Source organism: Dipodomys merriami, unplaced genomic scaffold, assembly GCF_024711535.1.
Source record: "Dipodomys merriami isolate MVZ:Mamm:240054 unplaced genomic scaffold, mDipMer1.0.p SCAF_121, whole genome shotgun sequence".
NCBI lineage: Eukaryota > Metazoa > Chordata > Mammalia > Rodentia > Heteromyidae > Dipodomys > Dipodomys merriami.
In genome coordinates this window covers 3,165,279-3,192,355 of record NW_027202505.1, presented here as the reverse complement: position 1 = coordinate 3,192,355, position 27,077 = coordinate 3,165,279, and the positions used below count along the sequence as shown (strand labels likewise).

Genomic DNA, 27,077 nt, shown 5'->3' with positions numbered 1-27,077 from the left:
AAATATGTTGACACAAATCATGTCTCCCTTACTAAAACTCTTCAGAGGCATCTACACCTAAAAGAGACTCTAAGCTCCCAACACAAGCCCCAAACCCCCATGGCGCAGCTCCTGCCTGCTCTCCAGCTCTCTCTCTCTCTCTTTTTTTTTTTTTTTTGGTCAGTTGTAGGGCTTGAACTCTGGGCCTGGACAGAGTTCTTCAGCTCTTCAGCTCTCTACCACATGAGCCTCAGTGCCACTTCCAGTTTTCTGGTGATTAATTGGAGATGAGTCTCACAGACTTTCTTTGCCCAGGCTGGCTTTGAACCGTGATCCTCAGATCTCAGCCTCCTGAGTAACTAGACATAAGCTGCTGGCACCTGGCTCCCACTCCTTGCTGTGCTCCTGGCGAAGGTCTTACGGCTACACCTTTCTTCCTCTTTAGGATTCGTTATTGTTTATGTGTTGGTACTGGGGCCTGAACTTGTGCTCTTGCTTGGCTTTTTCACTCAAATCTGATACTTACCTCTTGAGTCACACTTCCACTTTCAACTTTGTGCTAGTTAATTGGAGATAAGAGTCTCATGGACTTTTCTGCCAGGCTGGCTTCAAACTGATCCTTAGCGCTCTTCCTGATAGTAGCTTGGATGACTGGTGTGAGCCACCAATGTCTGGGTACTCTTCAGGGTTTCATGGGACATTGTGACCATGCTTCAGGCCTCAGGCCTCCTAAGTCTCTATAGACCCCCTTCTGCCTCTCAGCTGACTTTCCCCAGCTCTTCCCTGCTCACACCCTCCCACCTTCCTCTGCATTCAGAAAGCACTTAATCCTTCCACCTATTATTGAACTTGCTGTGATGGTATTTTACTTACCTACCTAATACTTGCCTTTCCCCCTAAACTGGGGTCTGCTGTGAAGATGAGCCCTTCTTGGTTACATTCCCCGAGTTTCGCACAGCACCCAGAATGTGGCAGGTGCTCAGCTCTACTCTCCTTCCTTCTCTGCCTTGGTAATTCCCTGAGTGCTGCAGTTTGGATCTGGAACATCTCTCACAGACTTACATGTTGATGACTTGATTGCCAGCCTGTAGCACTATTGGGAGATGGTGGAGGTGGGACATAGAGGAAGGAAGTTAGGTGACTGGGGGTGTGTCCTGGAATGGAATATTGGAACTGACCTCTCTCTCTCCCTGTCCCTCAATCTACCCTCCTTCTCTCTCTCTCTTTCCTCCCCCTCTCAACTCATGCTTCCCTCACCCTCCAGCCCCTTTCCGCTTCTTTTCCCCCTCCTTCCCCTCCATCTTCCCTCCCCTTCTAACCCCCCTTCTCTCTTTCTCTCTCTTCCCCTTCTCCTCTCCCTCTTTCTTCTACACTCCTTTCCTCCCTTTCCCTCTCCCTTCCCTCTCTTTTCCTTCCCCCTCTCCCTCTCTCCTTTTCCCCTCCCCTGCTTCCTCCTCCTCGATTTCCCTCCCTTCCCCTTCCCCTCCTCCCACTACCCTTCTCTCCATCCCTCTCTCCCCTCCCTTTCATCCTTCTTCCTCCCTTTCCCTCTGCTTCCTAGCCATCAGGGGTTGGACAGCCTTCCTCCACTACACATTCTCCACTATGATGGTGTGTGTTGCCACAGGCCCAAAGCAATGAAGCCAAATGATCATGGGCTGAAAGATCTGAAACCAGAACCAAAATGTATCCTCCTCCTTCTGCTGCTCCTCTCGGAGCAGGGGGCCTGAATAACACACCCAGGTAAGAGAAAGGGAGCCAGAGAGGAGCCAGAGGGTATTTAACCCCGATGGAAAGTGAAACTCCAGGCTTAAGGCAGTTCACAGACAAGGTAACAGCAGCAACAACAACAAAAACCCAAAACATTATTCCAGCTTAAAGGGACATTCCAGAACATTTAAAAATCTCAGTAAATATGGGAGAACCCTTTAAATGACGTGCTCCATTATCTAAGATTCGATTCAATTTCTCCTAAAAGCCTTTGTGCTCTCCTGAGACCCAAACATTTCTAGTTTTGTTTGGATGTCTATAACAAAACAAAGAAAAACTTAAATGGCTCTATACAATCATCTGTATGCAAATACTGAGTTTGGTTATGACCAGCTACTTGACCTTGAACATCTGCTCCATTCTCCCACCATTGGAGCCCAAAATTTTAGCAAAAATATCTCTTTTCTAGTCTAACCTAGATGGTCTTGCTGCTATTCACCTGACCCCAATTTCCAAGAGTAGGGCATGACAGGATCAAAAGGCTCCCTCCTGTTCCATCCTCTGATACACAAATTACTTCCAACGAAGGCAAGACCCCATTCAGGGCAATGAGATTCAAGATGATACTTCAAATGCTCTGACAAAGAAAAGATACCTTTTCCTTATGCAGCTCCTCTCAGTGACGTAAGGTCTGGAATTAATAAAGCCACAGGTGGCCACAAGAACAAATTGCTAGGTAATGGAAGATACTAAGGAAGACCAACTAAGATGAAAACCAGAACCTTGGATACATAGTTGATCAGTGAGCCATCAAACTATACCTGAATCTGATATACCACTTTACTCTTCGATTATATGTGCCAATAAATTCTCTTCAGTCATATATATACATGTATGTGTATGTATACATGCATATGTGTATATATACATAATAGGAACAAATATGTATATATAGCTGCATGTATATACTATATGTACATATACTGTATATATGCAGTATATGTATATATATGCATCTATGTGTATATACATTCCTAATGATAACACTCACTCTGGACCTCTATTTTCTCACAATCCAAATGAAGGTAATATGAATAACATCCAAGGATTCTACCAGTTGTCACATTCTCAGGGTCTCTGAAGGTAAAATGTACTCTTAAACATGTAAATGCATCATCTTTGGTCAGCAAGCACTGAGAAAAAGCAGTATGGTCTTGTTCAATGCAACAGAAGGTGGCTGAGGCTAGGAACAAACCGAAATCCTTAATTTGTGCTGGGAGTTAGCCTAGCCTCCACTCTCCAATTTGAACCTAAGCATGCCATCCTATTCTGAGAATATTAGTAGCCAGGAATATGGAGAATAAACAGGTTGGCTCTAATTTAGAAGATGTGAGATATAGCAGCAGGCCACATTGATGGTACCTGTGGGCCTTCAAACTCTTGCTTGGATTCTTCAACCCAAATTTTTTGATGTGGGTCTACCCTGAGCTCCCCACCCCACTACCACCCCCTCACCTTGTCTTCTCTCCAAATCTTCCCCATGAGCCCTGCATTTAACTCACCAGCATCCACTCATGCCTTTGTCCCCAACACTGGTTGCTGGGAACAGTCAACTGTAAGGAGTGATAAAAAGCCAGGCAATTCCCAAGAACAGATAAGTTTATCTGTGTCAATGGGGCAAAAAGGAAGGGGGTGCTTGTTTAGTGGAGGAGAGTCAATAAGAAGGGATTAAGCTCTGAGGTAGCCTAAAGGTTAGAGAAAATTGTGCGATATACCCACTAGCCATTTGTGTGAAAGGTTTCCGGGACATGCAGGTGTGATCCACATCTGAACTTGACAAAGACTTAGTTGGGTCATGACAGGTATTGTCTTTAGGGCATTGGGACCATACCTGGAAGCATTGGGAACCTCAAGAAGGGGCACAATGGAAAGAATCCTGGAGAAATTAAGAGCATACATAGCTGTTTTAAATATGTCTTTTGTTCTGGCCTTGCAAGAGTCATGGGAAAAGACAGATCCTCAGCAGAGTTTTGATTGGTTCATTGAATACTACGTGGTCAGATAACCTTTGTAGAGATGATGCAATAAGACAATATCCATTTTTGGAGGTGCTCAAGAGCTGGAGGAGAGAATCACTGCGTTGATCAGGTCCCAGTGAGGGCAAAGCTTGCCTTCTAAGACTCAAATAAAGGGACTTCAGTGAAGAGATCACATATAGAAGTCTGGGCAGGAATGTTGAGACCCCAGTATAGTCAGCCAACAATAGCCATAAAATGAAGAGTCAGGAAGAGGTGGCAGAAGAGCAGGACCATGGAGGAGTTGAGGTCAGATCAGCCTCTGCTGGAGGGTAGGTTTGATGGGGAGCTGCCTCCCATTCTTCAATACCCTTAAGCAGTCAGCAGCCAAGAAACAGGAATAAACACAGGTCGGAGAACAAATACAAGAGTGTAAAGAAAGAACAATCAGTTCATCCACCCCATTTACCACCCTGTTTCCATACTGTCCAACATTTAAAAGATGAAACCCTCACTGTAAGCACAGGAAGACACTGATGCCCTTGGCTTTTATATTGTATTAATGCTGCCACTTCAAGTGTCCCCCCTGCCTTGAATCTAAATTTCAAGGTTGGCCATCATACTCTTCCTATAAGAGTAGAGGTAGAAGCACTTAGCATAAAATGTCTTTTGGCCAAGCACCAGTGGCTCATGTCTATAAACCTAGCTACTCAGGAAGCTGAGATCTGAGAATCACAGTTCAAAGCCAGTCCAGACAGAAATGTGTGAGATTCTCACTTCCAATTAGCCACCAAAATGCTGGAAGTTTTGGTGTGACTCAAGTGGTAGAGATGAGTCACCAAAAGCCAAGTACATGTACATACATGCACGCATGTGTGCGTGCACACACATATACACACACTAATATATATATATATATATACACACACACATATGTATATATTTAGATAGACACATGTATGTGTGTGTATATATGTGTATATTAATGTGGCTTCCCTCTTTCAGGGTCCTTTCTAGGCTCACTGTACTTTCCACCAATCACTTTCTGTGCAAGCACTGATGAAGACCAGACCTTCATCCCTAGACAGCTGGGCCCTTAGCGGTCCTGGCTGAAGAATGGACCAATGGCAATGGAGAGGGATCCCTGTAACAGTTACCAAGGAGAAACTGAGTTACTGCTATGCAGTAGGTCCAGAAAGATGGGATTCAGAAAACAGGGCACTCCAGAGTGACTTCTGAGAACTTCTTTGTTAACGGCTAGAGACCTGCCATGATGGAGACAGTGCCCAATCCTGACTGCAGAAGAGCACACAGGCTGTTCCACAGGTGAGTCCATCCCTGCTCTGTGTCATCTCCAAGCTGGCCTGCTGAGCTCGCTGCAAACAGCTCCAAAATTATAGACTTGATGCCTGGATGGCAGTGAGGAGCACAGCGATCACCAGTATGAGACCCTTGGTGTGGAATTGCTATACTTGTATGTGGTCATATCTAATATTGTCCCAACATAAGAGTTGTGGGTACTGCTTGGCCCTAACTCATGCTAGGAGGTTGGGGGGTTGGAGAGATAGAAGAGCCCCTGGCACTATCATCTGGGTGTAAGCAGATCAGTTTACTGTTCAGTAGCACCCCTGTGCCTCAGGAGACAAGACCCTACTCTCTTTCTTCCTCAGTATCTTCCCTCCATGGTAGAAGACTGAGTGGAGGAAGGGACACACAGAGGCAGTGAAATGGCCTGAACCTGTTTGGCTTTGTTCCCACCCCTCTAGATCCATTGGGTTCCTGATCATACTGGCTTGAAGGACTGTGTGCTGTCTGCTCCCCAGTCTGAATAGCCTCTCTATGGTGGTGGTAGTGTTGGTGGTGGTGTGTGTTTGTATGTTTGTGCTGGTATGGGGGCTTGAACTAGGGGCCTCTTGTTCTCACTTGGTTTCTTTGCTCAAAGCTTGCACTCTACCACCTGAACCACAGCCTCACTTCCACTTGCCTCTGGTTAATTGGAGATAAGAGTCTCACTGACTTTCCTACTTGGGCTTGCTTCAAACTGTGATCCTCAGATCTCAGCCTCCTGAGTAACTAGGTTTCATTATAGAATCTTAAGCACTGGAAAAGGGCTCTAAGTTCATCTTAGCTTGAAGAGAAAAGGAACTACTTGCTCAAGGTTGCACAACTATAGCCATGACCTGGTCTAATTGCTGGAGCAGTGCTCTTTCTGCCCATCACCATAGTTACAATATCTCAGTGCATGGTGATGCATTATGTTTGTACATCTGTAATGTTGAAAGTGAAATTCACACACGCACAGGAATCAAAGTGCAGATAGCATTTAAGGTTTATAAGGAGCTGGAGGCATTTCATTGGGATGGATCTCGCTTTCTGCTTCAAAGGAAGGCAACTAGGCCATGTGGATATAGCAGGCTTCCTAGTTACAAACAACAGAAATGAGCTCTGTCTTGGCAGGGCATCAGGCAGCTGGAAGAATGAAGGGAGCTGTTGAACCAGGCTTGGAAAGGACCTGACAGGTGAGCCAGTGCTGACCCAGGTCAATTTGATGAAGCTACTGCAAAGACAGCTGTCCCTGGACCCATAGTGTCCTAGCCACAGACTTGATGAAGCCATCAACAGCCGGCTCTGACCTGGGTAGCCTGATAACCAGAGTACTCTTATCTATCTCTCTGTCTCACCTGTGTCTGTATAGCTTAGGGCCCTGGCAGGAGCATCCCTGAGCTCAGTTGGGTCAGATACCTGAGAGCATGGAGACAAGGTTACCATTAAAATTGGTACAGGAGAGCTCCTCCCACTTGTATTTTCCTCCAATAGGGAAATGTTAGGTCTGCTAAGTAATTCAAAATAAGCAAATGAACAAAAATAACAAAAACTCCATGGAGATCAGGAAAATTCAGAAACAACACACCAACCAGCTGCCCAGTCTTTGTCCCTTTTTGGAAGCATCCACTGCTCTTTCTGCTCTCCCTCCTGCTTCCTCTCCTCTCCCTAGGGGCAGGGGACAGATATGCCAAAAAGGATCAGTTTAGATTATTCTTTTACTGTCTGTTTACCTGTCACTACCCAAGTCACACCACTGAGCATTTTCCTACTGCAATTAGAATAAAATCTACTTGCTTACTTTTTTTCTTTTTTTAGTACTTAGGATTGAACCCAGGGTCTTGAGCAAACTAGGCAGGTTCTACCAGGTGAATTCCTTTGTTTTTATATTTTATATTTTGTTAGTGAGATAAGCTCTCTAATTTACCCTGATCTGGCCTCAGACTTTTGATCCACCTGTCTCTACCTCCTAAGTAGCTGGTATTTCATATATACACTTCCATAAAACCATTAAGTGGAGCCGTGTCTCAAGTGGTAGAGTGCCATCCTTGGCTATAAAAGCTAAAGGACAGTGCCCAGGCCCTGAGTTCAAGCTCCAGTACACACATACACACACACACACACACACACACACACACACACACACACACACACACACACACACACACACACACACACTGTAATTGGAGAAATGCAAAAAAATTAGCACTATGACTAGGAGAACACACTATTATTTCTTCCAAATATTATTTCTTCCAAAAAGGCTCTGTCTGATTCACTTAGTATCCTCCAACTAAGATAACTTTATCATCACCCCTTAGATGTTAAAAAAAATGTACAGCCCAGTAGGTAAATAACATTTCACACCAGACACACCTCCCTAGAGTATACCATGTGATAATTGCTGTTGTGACAGCTCATACTGGATGTCAATTCAATATATGTCACTGTTCTGGATGTTTTGCATATACCCCATTTGCATAGTACCTCATTTACCTGACCATAACGACATGAAAATCTATGATTAGTCCATTTTACAGATCAAGAGGCAGAGGCAGGGCTGAAATGTAGCTCAGTGGCAAAACGTGTGCCCACCAAGTGCAATGTCCTAAGTTTGACCTCCAGCACCACAAATGACCTATGTTCTCTTTTACAATGCTTTTACCTTTGACCCTGACTTTGGAGTGGAGGGAAAGGGGCTGAAGGAGTCAGCACACATTTCCTTTCATTGTTAGCTAGCTGCAGATGACCTGAAACAAATTATCACTATTCTTTCCAGATAGTCCCTGGGGCTTTCACTTACCTAGAAGCAAAGGGTAACACCTGCTGTGCAATGGGCACTGAGCTGGGCTGAGCCCCAGAAGCAGGAAGGTTTAGAGGGTAGGTTTAGAGGGTAGGTGGTAGTAGGTAGTAGGCACAGGGTTCTCAGATGGCAAGGGAGGAAATCAGCATGCAATATTCCCTAACTAGGTGCTAGTGAATATCTATAATCTCAGCACCTAGGAGACTATGGCAAGAAGAGCCAGTTCCAGACCAACTTGGAATACAATGAAAGACCCTGTTTCAAAACAACAAAAACACAACATTCTCTCCCATCCTGATGCCTAAGATATCTGTGGGGAGCTTGGAGAAATATGCATTTCCGAACAGTACTGGGGTGTGAACTCAGGGCTTCACGCTTGCTAGACAGGTTCTCTTCCACTTGAGCCACTCCACCAGACCCTTTAGTGGTTGGAGATCGGGTCTCACTCTATGCCTAGGCTAGATGGATGGTTTGGATGGCAATCCTCCTATGTGTCTGTGTCACTGGGATGACAGGCACATACCACCATGCCTAATCTGTTGTGTGTTGGTTCATTTGTGCTGATACTACGGCTTGAATTTAGGGCCTAGGAGCTGTCCCTGAGCTTATTTGCTCAAGGCTGTTGCTGCTGTACTTGAGCCTCAGCTCCACTTCCTGCTTTGGGATTGTGAATTGAAGATAGTCTCAGGGACATTCCCACCCAGACTAGCTTCAAACCCCAATCCTCAGATCTCAGCCTACTTAGTAGGTAGGATTACAGGAGTTGAGTCATCAGAACCCAGCCATGTATAGCCTTTATGGGAGACCAAGTCTGGAGCCACCGTATCTGGCTCCTTAATACATTTCTTAACATGTCTTGGGTGTGTCTCTTTGGTATAGATATGGGAGATAGACTAAGACCTAGATATACACAAGAGCCTATATCCAAGACACCTTCCCTCTGCTTGCGGCAGCCAGACAAAGCAGCCCTATATGTTCACATAATGTGAGGAACCTGGTCACCTTAGGAACTAAATAATCCTCTAGTCACAGACACTCCAATTTTCTCTTCTCCATGCCAGTGATTTCTTTGCTTGCTTTTGCAGTGTCCTATTTCCTGAAACTCAAGCAAAACTGTCTAACAAACCTCTCTTGGTCCTACCTGCCTCCAGGTTTCAGATTCAAAACATGTCCTCCTTACTACTTCACAACAGACCCAAATCACCAGCTAACAGCTCTCTGCAAAAAAAAGCCATTTTCATGAGAAACTTGGTACAAGCATGAGCTCTAGAACATTAATATTCATGGTTGTTATTTGTAAAAACCTTTATTTCCATCTTTTGTTTCTGCAGAGTGGGGGGAGGGTCTTCTAGTGGCCAGAAATCCCCCCATTCCTGTTTATTCTCGCCAGGTCCCCATTTTTCAGAGTATTTTCATTTTGGCTCCATTATTTCATCAGGGTTGGCAAGGAAACTTAGTTCTGCTCCTGTCCAAGTGTTAAATGGATACTCATGTGTCTCTTTGCCACACTGGTATAATTAATTTTATTGCAAATAGGATTTTTTTTCTTCCCCTCCCCAACCCTTGCTACATGCAAATGAGGTCTCCTTTATGTTTGCATAATAGCAGTAAGTCTTTCATTTGTACAAAAGGCCATGCATTATTTTGGCAGATAGATGGAGCTTTGATGGAGAAGATTATTACATTTCCAAAAGCAAAGAGAATAAATCAGAATTTAGCCAGACGCTGATTAGGCTTCCCCTTCCCCCTCAATTCCACTGATCACAAGCCAAGTGTCTAACACACTTTACTGCCAGACAACAAACCTTGCAGAGCAGTGAGACCTTGCTGGCTGTTCTCCACGCCCTGCCTTTGGCCTTGCTCTGTGGATGCATCACCAGTACCCTCTGACTTCTGGGAAAGTTCTCAGCCAATGGGAGGCGAGGCTCCAACATAAGAGATTACGGAGGGAGGGAAGGAGCTGAGAGGCTATTTCTTATACTCCCTGCTCTTCTTGCCTTGTCATAGCCACGCAATTGCTGTGGTCCTCCCAGGCCACAACTGTCCAGCAGTTCCTAGCTGCTTCAGGAAAAGCTCTGGGAGCTCTACCACTCCTTCACTGGCCTTGCCCTCTCAGGTCACCATCTCTGAGAATGACACCTCTTCCTTCTAGGACACTGAGAGAACCCCACATTACTAACACTTTTCTCAGCTCACTAGGTATTCCCTCTCCTACCACTGCTACCCCCAAATCCAGTGTCTTGGGAACCCCAAGATATTGAGGTATAGAGGCATCTGCCTGTCCTGCAAAGGTTTTAGACATTCCACAAAGCAATTGAGCCACTTCTGCCATGCCCAGCTTGTTGTTGACCTGGGGTCCCACTAATTTTTTAGCCAGGTTGGCCTCAAGCCACAGTCTTTCTGTCTCTGCCTCCCAAGCAGCTGGGATTACAGGTGTACACTACTCTTCTCCATCTTGAAAGTTTCATATTGTTGATTGATTCATTGGTTTGGGGGGGGGAGGGTTGTTTGTTGCTAAAACTAGGTAGGAAGCTCTTTCTACACTAGCTGGACAAGAGGGAACATGGAAAACAGAATTTAATACCTCTAGAACACTGTGAACCCAGCACATGTAGGCTAATTTATTTAATTCTCAAGATAACTTCACTCAGCCAAGCTGAGGAATTTGCCCAGTGCTACACAATTAGTGAATGGCAGGGTTAAGTTCAACCAAAGGGTAATCTGCTCACAAAGCTGTGTTCTTACTCCACTATGGTGGGCTGAATTATGACATAACCTTCCTCGCAGTCACCACCACCATGAATCTGGACCACAAGGGTAGGAAACTGAGTTTTCTACCTACCAGAAAACATGGATGGTCAAACAAATAACACAACCAGAAGTAGGGAATGAAAAGGCCAGTAAGCAGAAGAAAAAGTTTACTCTCACTTGAGGCTCTAGAAGAATTTAAACACATATATATGAAGAAGGAATGTGATAAAAAATACATTATATATGTGAAAATGGCACAATGAAATCTACTAAAACTATTTAAATGGAGGGGGCAGGGGAAAGAAATTTAAGGAAGAGTAATATAGATGGAGAATTTGGTCAAAGTACTTTATATGCATACCTAAAAATATCACAACAAAACCCCTTTATACAATTCATTTCTGCTAATAATTTACATTAAAAATTAATAAGGGAATTCAAAGATTTAAAAAAAAATCTGAGCAAAGCCATGTAAGCTAGGAACACCAGAAAAAAAAATGAGTTTGAGGCTGTATGTGATGATACCTACCTATAATCCCAGCTACTCAGAAGGCAGAGATAAGAGGATCATAGTCTGAGGCTGACCAGGCAAAAAGCACAAAACAAACTAAAAGCGTAGGATGGCAGGGGGAGGAGGGAAGTGGCTCAAGCCTTTGCCAAAGCAAGTATGAGGTCTTGAGTTCAATCTCACACAGCACTGCCAGAAAAGGAAAGAAAAAAAAGGAGTTTGCATATTTATAAACAAATAAGAGTTCTCCTAACTCTCAAAGATTCTTTCCTTGGCTCCCTTCTCAATTCTCTCTTGACACTCTTCCTTGGCCATGAACAGAGCCAGGAAGCTGATAACTCTCTAGTTTCCGAGTTACCACAAAGTTAGGAGGGTCCCTGTAAACTTCAGGACAGGGAGGGGAGAGCTAGACAGCCCTCCATACCCTCATTAGTGGAGCTCACCTTGAAGGCTCCAGGAGAAGGCTTGCTGATCTCGCTGACTGGTATTAAAGGCAGGCCTGGAAACCTCCAAAAGGATCCTCAAAGTCCCAGCGTGTCTAGGCTCCTGTCCAGCTCCAAACAAAGAGGCGTCCCATGTTCTGACATTAATGCTCATTCTATTCCAAATATGGTACAAATCCAGTCCTAGAGACACAACCATTTTTCTCTCTGGCCTCTCCTTCCTTGGAGTTGAACAAAAACCGACCTCTCACACCTGCCCCCAACCCTTCATTTTAGCAGACTTTCTCCCTCCATCCATCTAGGCAAGATCTCGGGCTGATGCTGAACTTAGCAGCAGACCCGCCCCACCCCCCAGCCAGCATGTCCGCCAAGTCAAACATAAAAACTCAGCACACTATTTTTTATTTTTAAAGCAAGTTAAATAAGGGTGCCTTTAAAGTCTCCTGGGATTGTCCTGAGGCCCTAGGTTTTTGGTTTTGTGAGCCCAAGGGACCAAGCCAGTTAGCCTTCCTTATTTAACAGTGACACTTAAGTCACATAGACCTTGTCTGATAGGACAGTATTTACAGACATGGCATCACTGCGTAGTTAGACTGCTCTGCTCTGCCCTAGTTGAAGTCACCTTTTGTTCTGTTTGGGGCAGAAATTCAGGAGGGAAGAAACAAAATTGTCTCTTCCTTAACAAAACAAACTTAACTCTTAACAAAAATGGAAGACTAGAATAATGTTGATATGCTCACTTTTCAGAGACATGAGAGACAGGAATTTAATAGTCTCTCTGGAGCAAGTTTTTGATTCAGAGCTATGGAAAATTTGAAGGTGATATTTTGGCCACTAGAGGCTGGGGCAAATTTGATTACAATTACCAGTATTAAAATTCCATTGAATTCATTTTCCATCTTAAAATACATTACTGAGCCGGGCACATTATATGTGATCACACATATAATCAGCTACTCGGGAGGCTGAGATCTGAGGATCAGGTTTTGAAAGAAACAAATCTGAAAGATTCTTATTTCCAACCATCAAGCACAGTCAGAAGGATCTCAAGTGGTAGGCGGCCAGCCTTGAAGGAAAATTTAAAAAAGCTAAGGGATAGTGCCCAGATCCTGAGTTCAAGCCCCAGTACTGGTTTTTAAAAAAAGGTACAAGTTGATAAAAACTTTATTATTCATGTGTCAGAGTCTTAACAGATTGTGTAAAGCTGACCAGAGTAACACAAAGAACAGGTGGGGAGTAGGACTTAGAGCCAGGAATTTCCAACCTTCTCATCAGATGGCATCACTGGCTCCCATTGGTAGGTGGGCCATACTTATTCTCCCTGCAGCTCACATCTTTTTGTGTATGTGTGAAAATACTGTATAGAGGGGTTACAATTACATGGGCAGATAGCAGCTCACATCTTAACCACAGACTTCCTGAGATGGTTTTGCTGGGTCAGGCATAATGCTGTCAGAAAGACACAGGAATCCTTACCAGTTACAACAGACTGGTAAATTGTCTTGTTTTCCCCACCATGAAAAATGGTATGTCTGGGATATAATTTTTTCCTACAATAAACACAAATAAAGTAACTGTAAAACTTTCAGAAATTAAAATAAGTTCTTGGGGAAAAAAATAAAACTTTTAAAGTGTAGATCCAACTTCTGGGCAAGAGGGAGCATCAAAAGTAAATGCTTTGAAGCAAAACTTTTACTTCAGCCACGTGGCAATAGCTAATAACACATCGGGGAGGGAAAAGATTGGCACCTCCACTGGCCAGACCTAGACATGAATATCTTTATGGCCAGGGGTTTGAAGCCTCAGGCTGAGATGAGGTAGAGCCAGATAGGAGGCAAAGCCTGATGGAAGATAAGGCCTGAGACAAAGCAAGGCCTGAGGCAAGGGAAGGCAAGATTAGGCTTGAGGCAATGCCTGAGGACAGGCCTGAAGTAAGACAGGGCTTGAGGCAAGGCCAGAAGCAAGGCAAGAGACAAGGCCTCAGGCAAGGTAAGGCCTATTCAAGGCTTGAGGGGAGGCAAGCCCTGAAGCAAAGCAAGTCCTGGCCTTAGGCAAAGGCATGGTTTGAAACAGGTAGAAACTAGAATAGTCCCAGCCTGGCAAGTCCTGAGGCCAGAGGAGGCTAGGCCAAGGGAGGCAAAGTAGACCTGAGACATAGGAAGGGCCCAAGTCATGCCTAAGGCTAGGCCAGGTCTGGCCTGAGGCAAGAAAATGCAGGGTCTGAGGCCAGGCTAAGCAAGGCCTCAGGCGAGGCAAGGGCTAAGGCATTCTCTTGCTCTCTCTTTTTTTTTTTGGGGGGGGGGTCCGGTCATGGGGCCTGAACCCTGGGCCTGGGCACTGTCCCTCAGCTCTTCAGCTCAAGGCTAGCGCTCTACCGCTTGAGCCACAGCGCCACTTCCGGCTTTTTTTCTTTTTGCTTATGTGGTGCTGAGGAATCGAACCCAGGGCCTCAGGCATGCAAGGCAAGCACTCTACCACTGAGCCACCTTCCCAGCCCCACTCCTGCTCTCTTTTGAAGAAAGTGAAGACTTATAATATCAAGTCAGGCTTTCAATGTTCTCATAAATTATTCAGCTATAATCAACCCTTTTTGATTGTTTGGCCCAGTTCTCTACTCCCTCTTTCCCTTCTGTTGGAACTCGTAATCTGGCTAAGGAAGGCTGTTAGGCACCACATCTGTGTCATGTGACACTGTGTGGGAGCAGGGATGATCTCTCAGCTCTGGGACAACTGGAATATCTCAGATTGGTCCTGAGAAGACAAGCAACTTAAGCTCTGCCTATAGCTATAAATCAGGAACCCTATTCTTTCTCACTAATGGAAAAAAAGCAAAGAACATTTATCTCCAGGGATACAGACTAAACAGAGATGAATGATGAAAAGGATGAGAAAGCCTAGATTCTCCCCACATCCTAGTTTCAATTTTTTCTGAGGTGGCTATATCATTTCTACTCTGGGGTTCCATGATACACCCACTGATAAACAATGAAATCCTCCTTTTCTGGTTATGCTTACTCAGCCAAAAGAGTCCTCTAGAACTTACCAGCCCTTGAAGAGTAGGATCAGGAAGTCCACAGAAGTCCTCCTGACTTAACTGGGCAAAGACTTAGTTAGCACCACCATTCTCAGCAACTCAACAGGAAAGAAAGAAGAAATGGAAGGGGTCTCTCCACAACATAGAGAACTTTTCACATATCCCTCATTCATGAGATTTCTATTTTTTCCAACAGTGCAAAGGCGATATTCACAAACCCTTTCCACTTAAGTAATATGACGCCTCCATAATCAATGTTTGTTATGCTTATGGATTTCTGAGATTTGCAACAAAAAATGACACATGCTATTACTTGAAAATTTGCCCCATGAAGAAATGTATTCGCCAGGGACACCTACCTTAAGAACTGAGAAGGCTCAACTACATATTTTACCAAAATATATACTTTAAAAATCTGAGATTAGCTGGGCAACCTTTTGACCAACTCTTTCCCCATTTGTGAAATCAAGATTTGACAGTTGTAATAAGTCCTGAATTACCCATAATAATAGTACCAAGAAAGAAAAATAAATTAGTCAAATTTACCTATTTTCCAGAGTCTGTTTGCAGGAGAATCAGGGGCCTCATTAGCAAATGCTTCTGTTTTCCTTCATCCAGGAAATGCTGGAAAGCATCCAAAGACTATACTCTCAGACCGCAGAATGGCCAGGGTTGGGAGGCTCCTGAGAAAGACAGGCATCTAACAATTCAGAGAAATCGCTCCCCGATAGCTTCACTACCTAGGGATCTCAGTGCTAACAAGCAGAAAGTATGGGATGACTTGAAACAAAAGGGGATAAGCAGAAGCTGAGTTACTAGCATCTAATGAGACTTACATTTTGGGGCTTTTGCTTATGTAAATACCCATGAGAGCTGAGAGGCACTGGAGTGCTAGAGGGTCTCCAGAGGAGAAGTTAGCTCATATCAAGAACTGCTTACAGGTGATCCTGGCTACTATTTCCAAAAGAAACAACCCCAGAAGTCTTGAATCCAGCAGTTTCTTGTGATTTCTTTAAACAAACAAACAAATAACAACTCATACCTGTAATCCTAGCTACTCAGGAGACTAAGATCTGAGGAATCATGTTTCAGAGACCATGAAACTCTTTTCTCCAATTAACCACCAGAAAACCAGATTGGAGCTGTGGCTCAAAGTGGTAGAGCACAAAAGCCTTGAGCGGAAAAAGCTCAGGGACAGTGCCTAGGCCCTGAGTTTGAGCCCCACACTTAACCCACCCAACCCCCCCCCCCAAAAAAAAGAATCCAGCAGAAGTTTTGAGACATAAATAATTAAAATTAGCATCCCAGTGAATGAGTGGAGGCCTCTGAAGATCTGTCATGCATATACAAATGAGATGTATCAAGTAGAAACAGAGTCCAAACAAAATTTCTTATTACAACACAGGCAGGAAAAACATGTGGGAGACACATAAAACAAGTTACCCACAGCAAGATGCTTCATTTCTATTCCAGAAAGAGAAAGAAGAGAGTGAGTCAAAGAAATATTCTGACAGGAAGCAGTCATTTTCCAGAATTGATAAATGACATCAATAACTCACATAGTCAAGAAGCCACCAAAAAAAAAGCATAAACACGATAAATGAAAACACACTAGACACATCACCTTCCTCTTTTAAACATGGGAGCCCAATACATTTCCTTTATTCATCTGGTTACAGTTACTCATTTGTGTTTGCTTCAGTCATCTGCCACATAACTATCACTGCACCCACAATAAGTATCTGTTCTCAGAGGACTGTTGGAGAGTTCTACTGATCTGCACTGAGCTCAGGGGGGCTCATTCAGGTGCCTGTAGCCCATTGCAAGTCAGCAAAGCAGATTTGTGGTTCTTGGCTGGACTCTTTTTTAAGTCTGGGGCCATGGCTGGGATAATCTCCCTTTCTCCAACTGGAGAGTCTGGAATTGTTCTGAGAGTCAATATCCTAAGAGCACAAGCAAATGGAAACAAGGCTTCTAGAGATTTGGGCTCTGAATTACCACCTTCTTTGCAACATTCTGTAGACCATAAGTGCAAGGCCAGCCCAAAGCAGATTTCACCTATCTTTAGGAGAGCTGCAAAGTCACATTATGGGGGTTTAACAGGGAGGGGGGGTTTACAGGTGCAAGGAAGGGGAAACCTGGGACCTTTTTGCAATCAACCTACTACAATTGATTTGATGAATATCTGTCTCGCTTAGAAGACTGCAAAAGCACAAGAAAAGTGGAAATCATGATTTGTTTGCTCACTATTTTATCCTCAGTGCCTAGTGCAGGTTTTTGACATATAATAGTTCTCCAATAACCATCTTAATCTATGTCTGATCATCCCAACATCTGAGTATATTATTTGCTTTGGGGGATAGAGATCACTCCTGTTATCATGTTTATTCCTATACCTAGTATCACCTGGCCCCTCACCATTTTGCCACTGTCAGTGGCAAAAATACCAGAGATAAATACATATTTTTAAAGAATTATTTTAGCTCATAGTTTCAAATGCTTTGGTTGGCTCGATTACTTTGGGACCTGCAATGGGACCAAACATCAAGGAAGGAGCATGTGGTGGAGCAAAGCCGCTCACATCATGGGAGCAAGAAAGTGAGGAATGGGCAGAATTCTAGTATTTTCTTTAGAGGGAAACCCCAATAACCAAACTTCTTCCCTCTAGGCCTCATCCCCAAAGGCTCCACCATCTCCAATAATGCCACAGGCTAGGGACCAAAGCTTCAATACATAGGCATTTCGGGGATATTTAAGAGCCAAACTAGAGCACCTAGTTTGATTTGATGTCAGATTTTGCATTGGAAAATTTGTTCACAGACATAACTTGAGATTGTGGATGATTATATCTTCTACTTCTTCTACTTCTTCTACTGCTTTTACCAGGTATGGAGTGGGGGGTAGTCAGGAGGACCATGTTAATTCAATGGCAGAAACTGAGATTTTTTTTTTTGTTCCTTTTTGGGCCAGAGATGACCCATGGCCCAGTATGGGTAAGGACTAGTTTAGTTCTCCAATATGGTCCTTTATTGCTAGAAGTAGAAATTCTCCTTCAATTAATGTTTGTTCAATAAGGTGGCTGCAATGGGCTGGGAATAATGTGGCTTAGTGGTAGAGTGCTTACCTAGCATGTATGAAGCCCTGGGTTTGATTCCTTAGTACCACATAAACGGAAAAAGCCAGACGCGGTGCTGTGGCTCAAGTGGTAGAGCACTTGCCTTGAACACAGAAAGGCTCAAGGACAGTGCCCAGGCCCTGAGTTCAAGCCCCAGGACCAGCAAAAAAAAAGCCATTAAATCTAATGATCTCCATTCTTCACTTTTTTTATTTCTTTTTTTTCCATATTGAACGTTATGGAAGAAATGAAAACCTTGCACTTTTCAAAGCTGCCTGCAGCCATTTTTGTATTCCAGAGGTGACAACAAAATCCATCTTTAGGAGAAGACTGTGCTTTTGTTTGGGAAAATGCTTTATTAAGCCTCTTGAGTATGCAAAGGTGAGACAGAGAAATTAGTCTAGATGGCAAGGTGGAAACAATGCAGAGAAAAGCACCACATTGCTAGAAAATGTGAGGTGGAGCCAGCTCATGCCTGTAATCCTAGCTACTCAGGAGGCTGAAATCTGAGGATTGCAGTTGGAAGCCAGCCTTGGCAGGGGAGTCTATGAGACTCTTATCTCCAATTTATTACCAGAAAACTGGAAGTAGAACTGTGGCTCGAAGTGGTGGAGCACCAGCCTTGAGCACAAAAGCTCAAGGACAGTGCCCATGCTCCAAGTTCAAGCCCTATGACCACCACCACCACCAACAGCAAATGTGAGTGAGTTGCCTTCCCAGGTGCAGAGGTTGGAATGATGCAAACCAAAAGTTTGCTTTCTTGGGTAAGGGAGGAGATAGGGGATTTAGAATCCTGGGACTTAGCCCAAAGGGATCTGGGTTTCCGGGAGCAGCGACTTAAGACTCCCCTGCGAGAGGCACAACTGTCCACGCTGTGTCTCTCTGCTCTTTTGTTTGTTTTGGTGTCTGAGAACAAAGAGATGGCCCTGCAAGTCAGGCTGGGACAGCCTGGCTGGGGGACTGTGACCTTCTCTCTGCCATCCCTCCACTGAGCTAGCAGGGGACAATAGCAGCATTCAGCAGCCCAGAATACCATTCAGAGATGATAGCTGCAAATGATGCTCAAGCCACAAGTGTTGGCCCTGACAATTCCTGCGTCCTTCTATATCCAATTGCTCCTCTCATTCTGGCCACTGTTACCTCTTAAATCATTCTTACTAGTATCCCTTCTCTCCAGCCCATTGCCCCTCTGCCCTTCTGCTCTCCCCAGGTGGAGCAACTGCCTTAAGACAGCCTCTAGGTTCTTTTGCATCTAGTTCATGATCACACTGCCAAGGTGGTTTTTTTCATCTTGCATGCAAGCTCTCCTCTGCATTATCTTTCTGTGTCTACCAGGGAAAGTCTCAGCTCAGGCAGGAGGCAGAAAAATCTCTGCACCATCTACCACACTTACATATCAGATCTAATCTTACCTGGCCCCCTCCTCTCCTATACCATGCACTTGTGGTACATGGTGGCAGTGTGATGCAGATGCCCAAACCCAGAGACAGACTTCAGAATTTGAAACCAGCTCTGCCCCTGACTAATAAACTCGATAATCACAAGCAAGTACCAAATGTTACTTGCGAATAAGGCTGTCATCAGGATTAAGAGAGCCAGTATGCCAAAACTTAAGAATGGCAGTTGCCATCATTACACTAGCCCTCTCAACCAACCCCACCTCAAAAGTCCTTTGTGTCCACCCTTCTATAAAAACTACTTCTGATCTTCATGCTCCACCCCATCCTCCTAGGGACACTTGGCATTCGTTTCTCATTTGTGATCATAATTCTCTATTCACATGTCTCTCTCATTATCAAGTTATGAGCTACAAGCCAACGGAGACCCCAACTTATTATCTCTGTTTTCCCAGTGCCTGCAACTGTGTAATTGGTTTCTGGAATGTCATCTTCCACTTGAGATGTGGATTCCCCCCCCCCCCCGAGTGGAACCATGTCTTGGTCATCTTTGTGTTTCTTCCCTTCATCCTCAGCCCACTGCAATAATCCACACCCAGACCTGTGGCAGTCACACATCTCCAGACAGTCTCTAAGTAATCCTAACCTGAGATGTTGGTCCCTGTGTGGTGAATGTCAGGACAGGTCAATGCCTCGCCTGTCACCCACACTTGTCATATGCAAAGCCTGACGCTGACTTTTATTTTTTTTTGGACAGTCAAGGGGCTTGAACTTAGGGCCTGGGCAATGTCCCTGAGCATTTTTGCTCAGGGCCAGCACTCTACCACTCTGAACTACAGCTCTACTTCTGGTTTTGGAGATTGTTAACTGTAGAAAAGAATCCCACAGTCTTTCCTACCCAGGCTAACTTTGAACCACCATTACAGATGTGAACCACAAGTGTCCATCTCTGATGCTGCCTCTTAATAGTTCACAACTATAGTCAAGTGACAGGAGTGTGGAGGAATTGGCACAATGAGGAGAGGAGCCTTTTTTCTTTGAGTCCCAGTTCCTCTAGGGGGCTAGTGAGGTCTATAGGAATTGGTAGATGCATGGGAATGGGACCAAATGGTCACTAACAGTAGACATTGCACTGCAAAAGAAAACATCCACTTACATTACAGATAAAACAGCATGCCAGCTTCATGATCTTATATCTTGTTGTTTCATTTTACTTTTGAGTTAACACTCTGTGTGATCTCCAAAGAATGGTCAAGGAAATCCATTTCCACTATGTATCCCAGAGCTTATTGGCTTTTACCAAAGTGACATTACAAATATTAATTGTTTTATCCTGCCAAGTGGGCTGATCAAAATGCTAATTCAGGGAGCACAACAGCACACCCAAGCTGATTGATGGCCCAGCACCAATCTGTGCTTTTTTTAACATTCTTTTATCAGAAATAAAATTTCCTTTATTATGTGGCATGAACAGCATTGTTGCCATAAGTTATAAATATGGCAATATATTTTCTTTAGATATTTGGTGTTGTGGGGAACTCAAATAGGAAATTAGAATACCAAAGGTTTGCGTGAAGCAAGATTTTTATTGACATGCCTACACAAACTCAGTGGACTAATGTCCAAAAAGCCGAGTCCCCAGAACAAAGGGGCAACTTAAGTACCCCACCAAGCAGATTACAGAAGCAAGAAGCAAAAGTCCTTCCCATACAGGATCAGCAGTGGTCCCATTGACGGCCTTGTGTCTAGTGCTACATGAGTTCTCTTGGGTCTTTGTTTCTATGAATTTCAGTTTCCCACCAATCAGTTTCAGTTTCCCACTCCAGAACAAAGAGTCATTACAGCTAGAAAAGCCCCTCATGTAGCAGGGGCAACTATAAACTTAAGAGAGTTTCTTCTTTGTCACACACCCTTTCCCCCGTTGGTTCTCAGACACAGTCTGAGTCAAAGAGCATCATCTTAATTTAGGGGTTTGTATTTCCATAATATCAAAACATGGGTGGCTGTCTTCCTCTCCACAGGAGCCTCAACGATAGTTCCAACAGACTTTATCACTAGGATAGGAGAACTAGGCAGTACCAGACATGTTCCCAGGGTAAGTATTATTGTCCCTGTTAGGGTTTTTAGACATCAAAGATAGAAAACAGTCCAAGGCCAAGTGGTTTTTACACACTGCATTGTGTACCTCTCTCTGTTACTTGGCCAGTATGTCAAGGGTTTTTGCAGTTTTGTTGGTTATAATCTCAACTACCACTTGGAAACAAATAATGTAGTTGTACAATAGCCCCAGGACCCATCTTCTGCCCAGGTGACAGGACCATCGTACTGAATGATTCACTTGAGAAGCCATTCATCATCCTGACAGTTTCTAATTTGTAAAGCACCCCATTTTTGTTTACTCAATTTTCCTTTGTATGTGGGAACTCCCAAGTGTTCACTTTGTTTGAAGGAGAATAAGAAGAAAGATGGCCTGATAGTGCCCAGTACACATGACCAGAACCAGCCGCTGGGTAGCAGTGTATAAGCCTGCATCTTACAATTCCTATACAATTCTTTGAGCACTGTTAAATAATTCTTATGCCCACTGTTAAATTGTTCCAGGCTCCCTGGAGGTTTGGAAGATGAGTTAGAGGGTTAGGTTGAGGTTCCATGTGGTTTGGAATCCCCTCCCCACTCCCTGACCACACACACACACACACACACACACACACCATTGAGTCTCCTAGGCAGTGTCATTGTAAAAACTTTTGTCCCATGCAAGTTAATTCTCCCATCAGGATAGTAAACCAGCCTTCTGGATGGAAAATACAATACTTCCGAGAAGGGGGTTTCACTGAAGGGCTCCTGTGGGCCTAAGTCCTTGTCTTCCTATGGTCTTCCATGGTCTCCCAAGTTAGTTCCCCCACAAATATAACATGAGGTAACTTTCTGTGTCTGGGCTATGGACTCAGCCAGTGGGAGGAGAAGCAGATTTTTTTTAGCCTTGATGGAGGTTGGAAATTCACTCTCCAATTCCTCATAAAAAGAATGAAAGACCTGGTATGAGGAAGTCTCAGGGGTGATAGTGACAAGACTGAAATGTAGCAAAGTGCTGGGTCAAATCTCTTTCCATTTATCTTTGTATCAACTGTACATCTCTGCTCCCAATCTGAGAGCTTAAGTATGGTGAAATTGGTGTGGTTACAGGTGAGAAGGGAAGCCCTCCCTTGAGAGGGAAGGCTGAGGGCTCTGCCCCTTGCCAGGAAGCCCATGAATCACAACTCCAGTAGGGACAATACTGCAAGTGAAGTTCACCCTAGGGTCCAGCGACTCCTAAGACAAATGTATTTACCATCTAACATGTAAGCTCTCTCCCAGACAAGGCATCCACATCCCCCTCTCACACCTAGGCCTATGCCTTGACCACGCCTATGGCCATACCCACGTCAAAAAACATGGACATTAGTTCATCAATTACCACCCCCCAGTAAAGTTGTGGAATTTCTACCATTGCTCTTGAGGGTGAGAGGTGGGGTTAAAACATATATGCTGATTACCTAGGAGCACACTGAATAGATGGTATGATTGTGAAGGCATGATCTGATGACCGCGCCTGTACTGGAGTAAGAAGCACAGAACAGCAGAGTCTGGGTGACAAATGTACCTGATCATGCGGTGAGAATACATCTGTCACAAAGACCCTGGCTTGTGGAAGAAGCCAACATAAGAAAAGTCACAGTGCCAAGAGAGGAAGTAAAGGATTCATCTTGGCGACCTGTTGTTGATTCCCCAGGCTTCCACGATGCATAGATTAGTCACCCTCCAGAGTGACTAAAGCAGGGCTGCTGTCTCCCTGCTCAGAGGTAGCTAGAGAGTCTGGATGCAGGCATTTCAGATGATAACTTGGCATGACGACGCTGGATTGGGGCTACACTTCCACTCGAATGCTGGCTTCACTCAGCTATGGTAAATCCAGGGACCAAGCTCTGCTACCTTAATTGTGGTGAGGTGGACAAAATAACAACAAAAAGGGCCCTTCAATGAGGTTTTAGTGGTTGAACATTCCTTTTTTTTTTTTTTTTTTGGTGGTATTGGAGCTTGAACTTAGGGGCCTAGGCCCTGCCCTTATGCTTTTTCACTAAAGTCACTTTGAGCCACAGCGCTATTTCCAGTTTTTCTGGTGGTTAATTGGAAATAAGAGTCCCACAGACTTTCTTGCCTGGGCTGGCTTCAAACTTTGTTCCTCTGATCTCAGCGTCCTGAGTAGCTAAGATTACAGGTATGAGTCACTGGTACCTGGCTCATTCTATTGTTTTATCCAGGTTTATATGGGTGTATATGGCAGTTGTTGGGTGAACAAAAAGTCTCTTAGACCCTAAGACCTGCATCCGCTGTCTCAGGGTAAGGTTACCTACCTCCTTTAGGTTCCCCCCATATGCCTTTGATGAAGAGGTTCAGGCATCCACAGAGGACTTCAAAGAGCGACTCATTGACTTCATATGACTAGACCTGATTTTCAATGATGTTATGGGTAGCAGCTGATCCAGTACAAGTGGGATTTCTGACACAATCTTCCTGACTGTGGTTTTAGAGTTCAGTTCATGTCTGTAGCTGCTTCCCTCCTGGGAGCCTCTCTTAGCTGAAGCAGGTCTGTATAATCCCAACTAGAAGCCCGTTCAGGGCCCACCCTAGACCATGTAGATCGAGATGTTACACTCGCTTCACTTCACATCTGGGATGATCTCAAGACACACACACACACACACACACACACACACACACACACACACACACACACACGAGTCATTACTCATACTCGCCCCCCATCTAGAATCTGACCCCAGGCAGGGGAACTCTGCTGTCTCTGGGAGGTGATCCATCTCCCCTTCTCTGCCCCTTAAGGACAGGCAACCTAGATAGTTGAACCCAGGTTCTGACCATTCTGAAATGCGAGGTTCCTGCTTGGCTCCAGAGCCTTCTCTGGGTCTCTTCATGCTGCTGAGACCTGCTCTACACCCTGTCAGGCGGTATAGAGAGAGCTGTTGATCCATATGGAACAGACCTTCAGATGTCCTAAAGGGCTGAGCCCTAGAGAAGCTGGAGAAAATGCTGTCTCCAAATCCTGGCCAATGCACCAGAGATGTGGGAAACTGAGATAGAGATATGGGCACAACTAGGCTTTTCAGGAAGCAAAACTTTTATTGACATGCCTTCATAGACCTAGCAGACTAATGTCCAAAACGCTGAGTCCCCTGAACTAAGGGGACTTGCCTTAAGTATGGCAGCAAGCAGGTTACAGAAGTGAGAAACAAAATCCCTTCCCATACAGAGCCAGCAGTCGTCCCATTAGTGACCATTAGTGCTATGGGACGCCACGTAGGTGTTTGTTCCACTGCTCCATCCCTCTACAGAGCAAAGAGAGACTAAACACAGGGCCTCCACTGCTAGGCCAGCACTGTATCGCTTGAGCCACCACCACCCCCTAGCTCTGAGAAATGTTTAAACAACAACAACAACAAAAACTTGACAACAGAAAACTATGGACCGCACTGTATTATTTGACCTCTGCTGTAAGTTAATACCATGTGTTAGATCTGGACTCTAGTTTTCTGAGGAGATATTCTCTCCTTGCTTTTGTTATCTTTGGACTAGGAAGAGTTCCTACTGCCTTGAAGCAGGTACTCAGTTAACTCAATCACGTGTGCTATCACCTACGGTTCAGAAGGTGATAACCCTGGCTTTCTCCAAAACCAGTAATTGGAGATAAAAGTTCAGGAGACTTTAACAAGCCAGGCACTACTAGCTGACACCTGTAATCCTAGCTACTTGGGGGCCTGAGATCTGGAAGACTGTGGCTTAAAGCCAGTCCAAGCAGAATGTCTGTGAGACTCCATCTTCTATTAATCAGCAAAATACCTACTGAAGTATATCTCAGGTAGTAAAATACCATCTATAAGGGAAAGAGCTAAGGAAGTGTGAGACAGTGAGTTCAAGCCACACTACGGGGGTGGGCACACTAAGAGAGGCTCAGAGAGGAACCAATGGCGGCAATGCACACAGAGCAGACAGACAGTGCTTTTAAGATGTCACTCCATCTGTGTTATCTTCCTCTCTGGGGACAGTTTTGTCCGAGCATCAACTCTAAGGTGAGCTTTTAGTAAATGCACTCACAAGATCCAAGAGCATGACCCAGAACATCATGTACTCACCTCCTGTGGCAGCAGTGTTTTCTGTTCTCTAAACAGGCTTCAAAGATATTCTGGGAAGGACTGTTATAACAGAACATGGCTTATGGACAGGTGATTTCAGCGGCCCACACCCAGAGTCTTAGCCAAGGGGTGAGCCCTCCCACTCCCTCAGTCTAAATGTTTTCTTTCTACAGATGCAGGGAGCCCCAAAAAGAAAACCTGGAAACTGAAGGTCAGGGAACAGGGAAATGTCTGTACCTCGTGAGTATTTATGAGTGTTTATGTATAGCTCATAAGGCATATCATATCTAAAAAACAAAATTACCCAAAAGAATACTCCTACCTCCGTGAGTAGTCCATAGAAAAGGCCCCTCCAATTCAGGACCTTGTCCCAGTGTCCAGTGAGTCTGGAGACAGGTCCAACTGGGCGATAGCCAGTCACCAAGTTTCCTGCCTAGTACCAACCAGGAAAACAGAACACATGGGGCAGGAAAGACAATATGTACACAGCTCAACCCCACCTCCATTTACAGGTCTCCTATGAGCCTTCCCTGTCCTAAAAGAAAAACAACAACAAAAACTGTGGGGAGTGGGATGTATGTGTGTGTGCTCATGTATGCACACCCCATTGTAGTCAAATCCTTTACCTCCCACAGACGGTCTTATGGACAGGAGCTTGAAAGAATAGGCAGACAGGAAACAGCCAACGGAGCAAACTGGCCATACAGGAGACAAGACTCAGATGTCTGCAGCAACCCTGGCCTGTACAAAGTCTAGACATAGGATCGGGCAAATGACTGCACTTTCCAAAATCTCTTCCTTTGTCTGTGTAAGTTAAGGTGGGTTTTTTGTTGTTGTTGTTTTGTTTTTTACCAAGATATAAGCTCCCTGCAGGCATGCACTCATGCTGGTGTCTGCGTCTTAAAGATTACACAGGTTGTACTCAGTGAATGATGAACATCTCCTAGAGCTATTGTCCTGATAAGACCCAAAAAATGTATATCAGGAGTTTCGCGGAGCATGAGGCCCTTCATGAAAAGAAAACAAATGTGCCATTTGTTGTAAGAGGATTTTATTTTGCTTGGGTGATTTGTACAAATGAATGGGCTGGATGGTCACCCCAAGATTTATCACTAACTCATTCTCACAAAGAACAAAGATCCAGACACTAGCAAGAACATAAAGAGCCTTCATCACCTTTCTTTTTCTTTTATTTCTGTGAAACAATTGCTGCATTTCATTGCTCTATCGATTGCCCAGGACAAGCTGTAGCACCTAAAGAGACTCTACCACACCTTATTCAATACCCCAGCAGTAAACTAGGGCTCACAATGAATACCTAAAGACAAAATAAATAGAATTCCTGAGACCACGGCACCAGCTAGACTGAGACTTAAACCTAGATGTGTACCCTCTCCCCACCTCACCCCCAGCATGCAGACTCCTCCAAAACAAGCTATGTTTTTTTTTTTTTGGGGGGGGTCCAGTCGTGGGGCCTGAACTCTGGGCCTGGGCGCTGTCCCTCAGCTCTTCAGCTCAAGGCTAGCGCTCTACCACTTGAGCCACAGCACCACTTCCGGCTTTTTTCCTTTTGCTTATGTGGTGCTGAGGAATCAAACCCAGGGCCTCAGGCTTGCAAGGCAAGAGCAAAACAAGCTATGTTTATTTCATGCTAAATGTGTTTCCCCAGAAAGAAGGTGGACAAGACTTGACCAGAAAGCTTGGAGTAGAGTGGCCTGGCCCTAGAGCCAACTGTTGAAAGCAATGAGAGACAATTCTCTACACATTGTATTGATTTGTTAGCTAACTTTGAAAAGTAACATATACTCTTG

The 27,077-nt window shown here is 44.5% G+C and overlaps 1 long non-coding RNA gene across 1 annotated transcript; it reads left to right on the top strand.

The window, feature by feature from the left end:
• Nucleotides 1-4,794: 4,794 nt before the first annotated feature.
• LOC138823606 (uncharacterized) lies at nucleotides 4,795-26,070 on the top strand. The gene is made up of 3 exons (XR_011370860.1): nucleotides 4,795-5,030; nucleotides 25,440-25,506; nucleotides 25,902-26,070. It is a non-coding gene; the product is annotated as an uncharacterized lncRNA (long non-coding RNA).
• The last annotated feature ends 1,007 nt before the right edge of the window (nucleotides 26,071-27,077 follow it).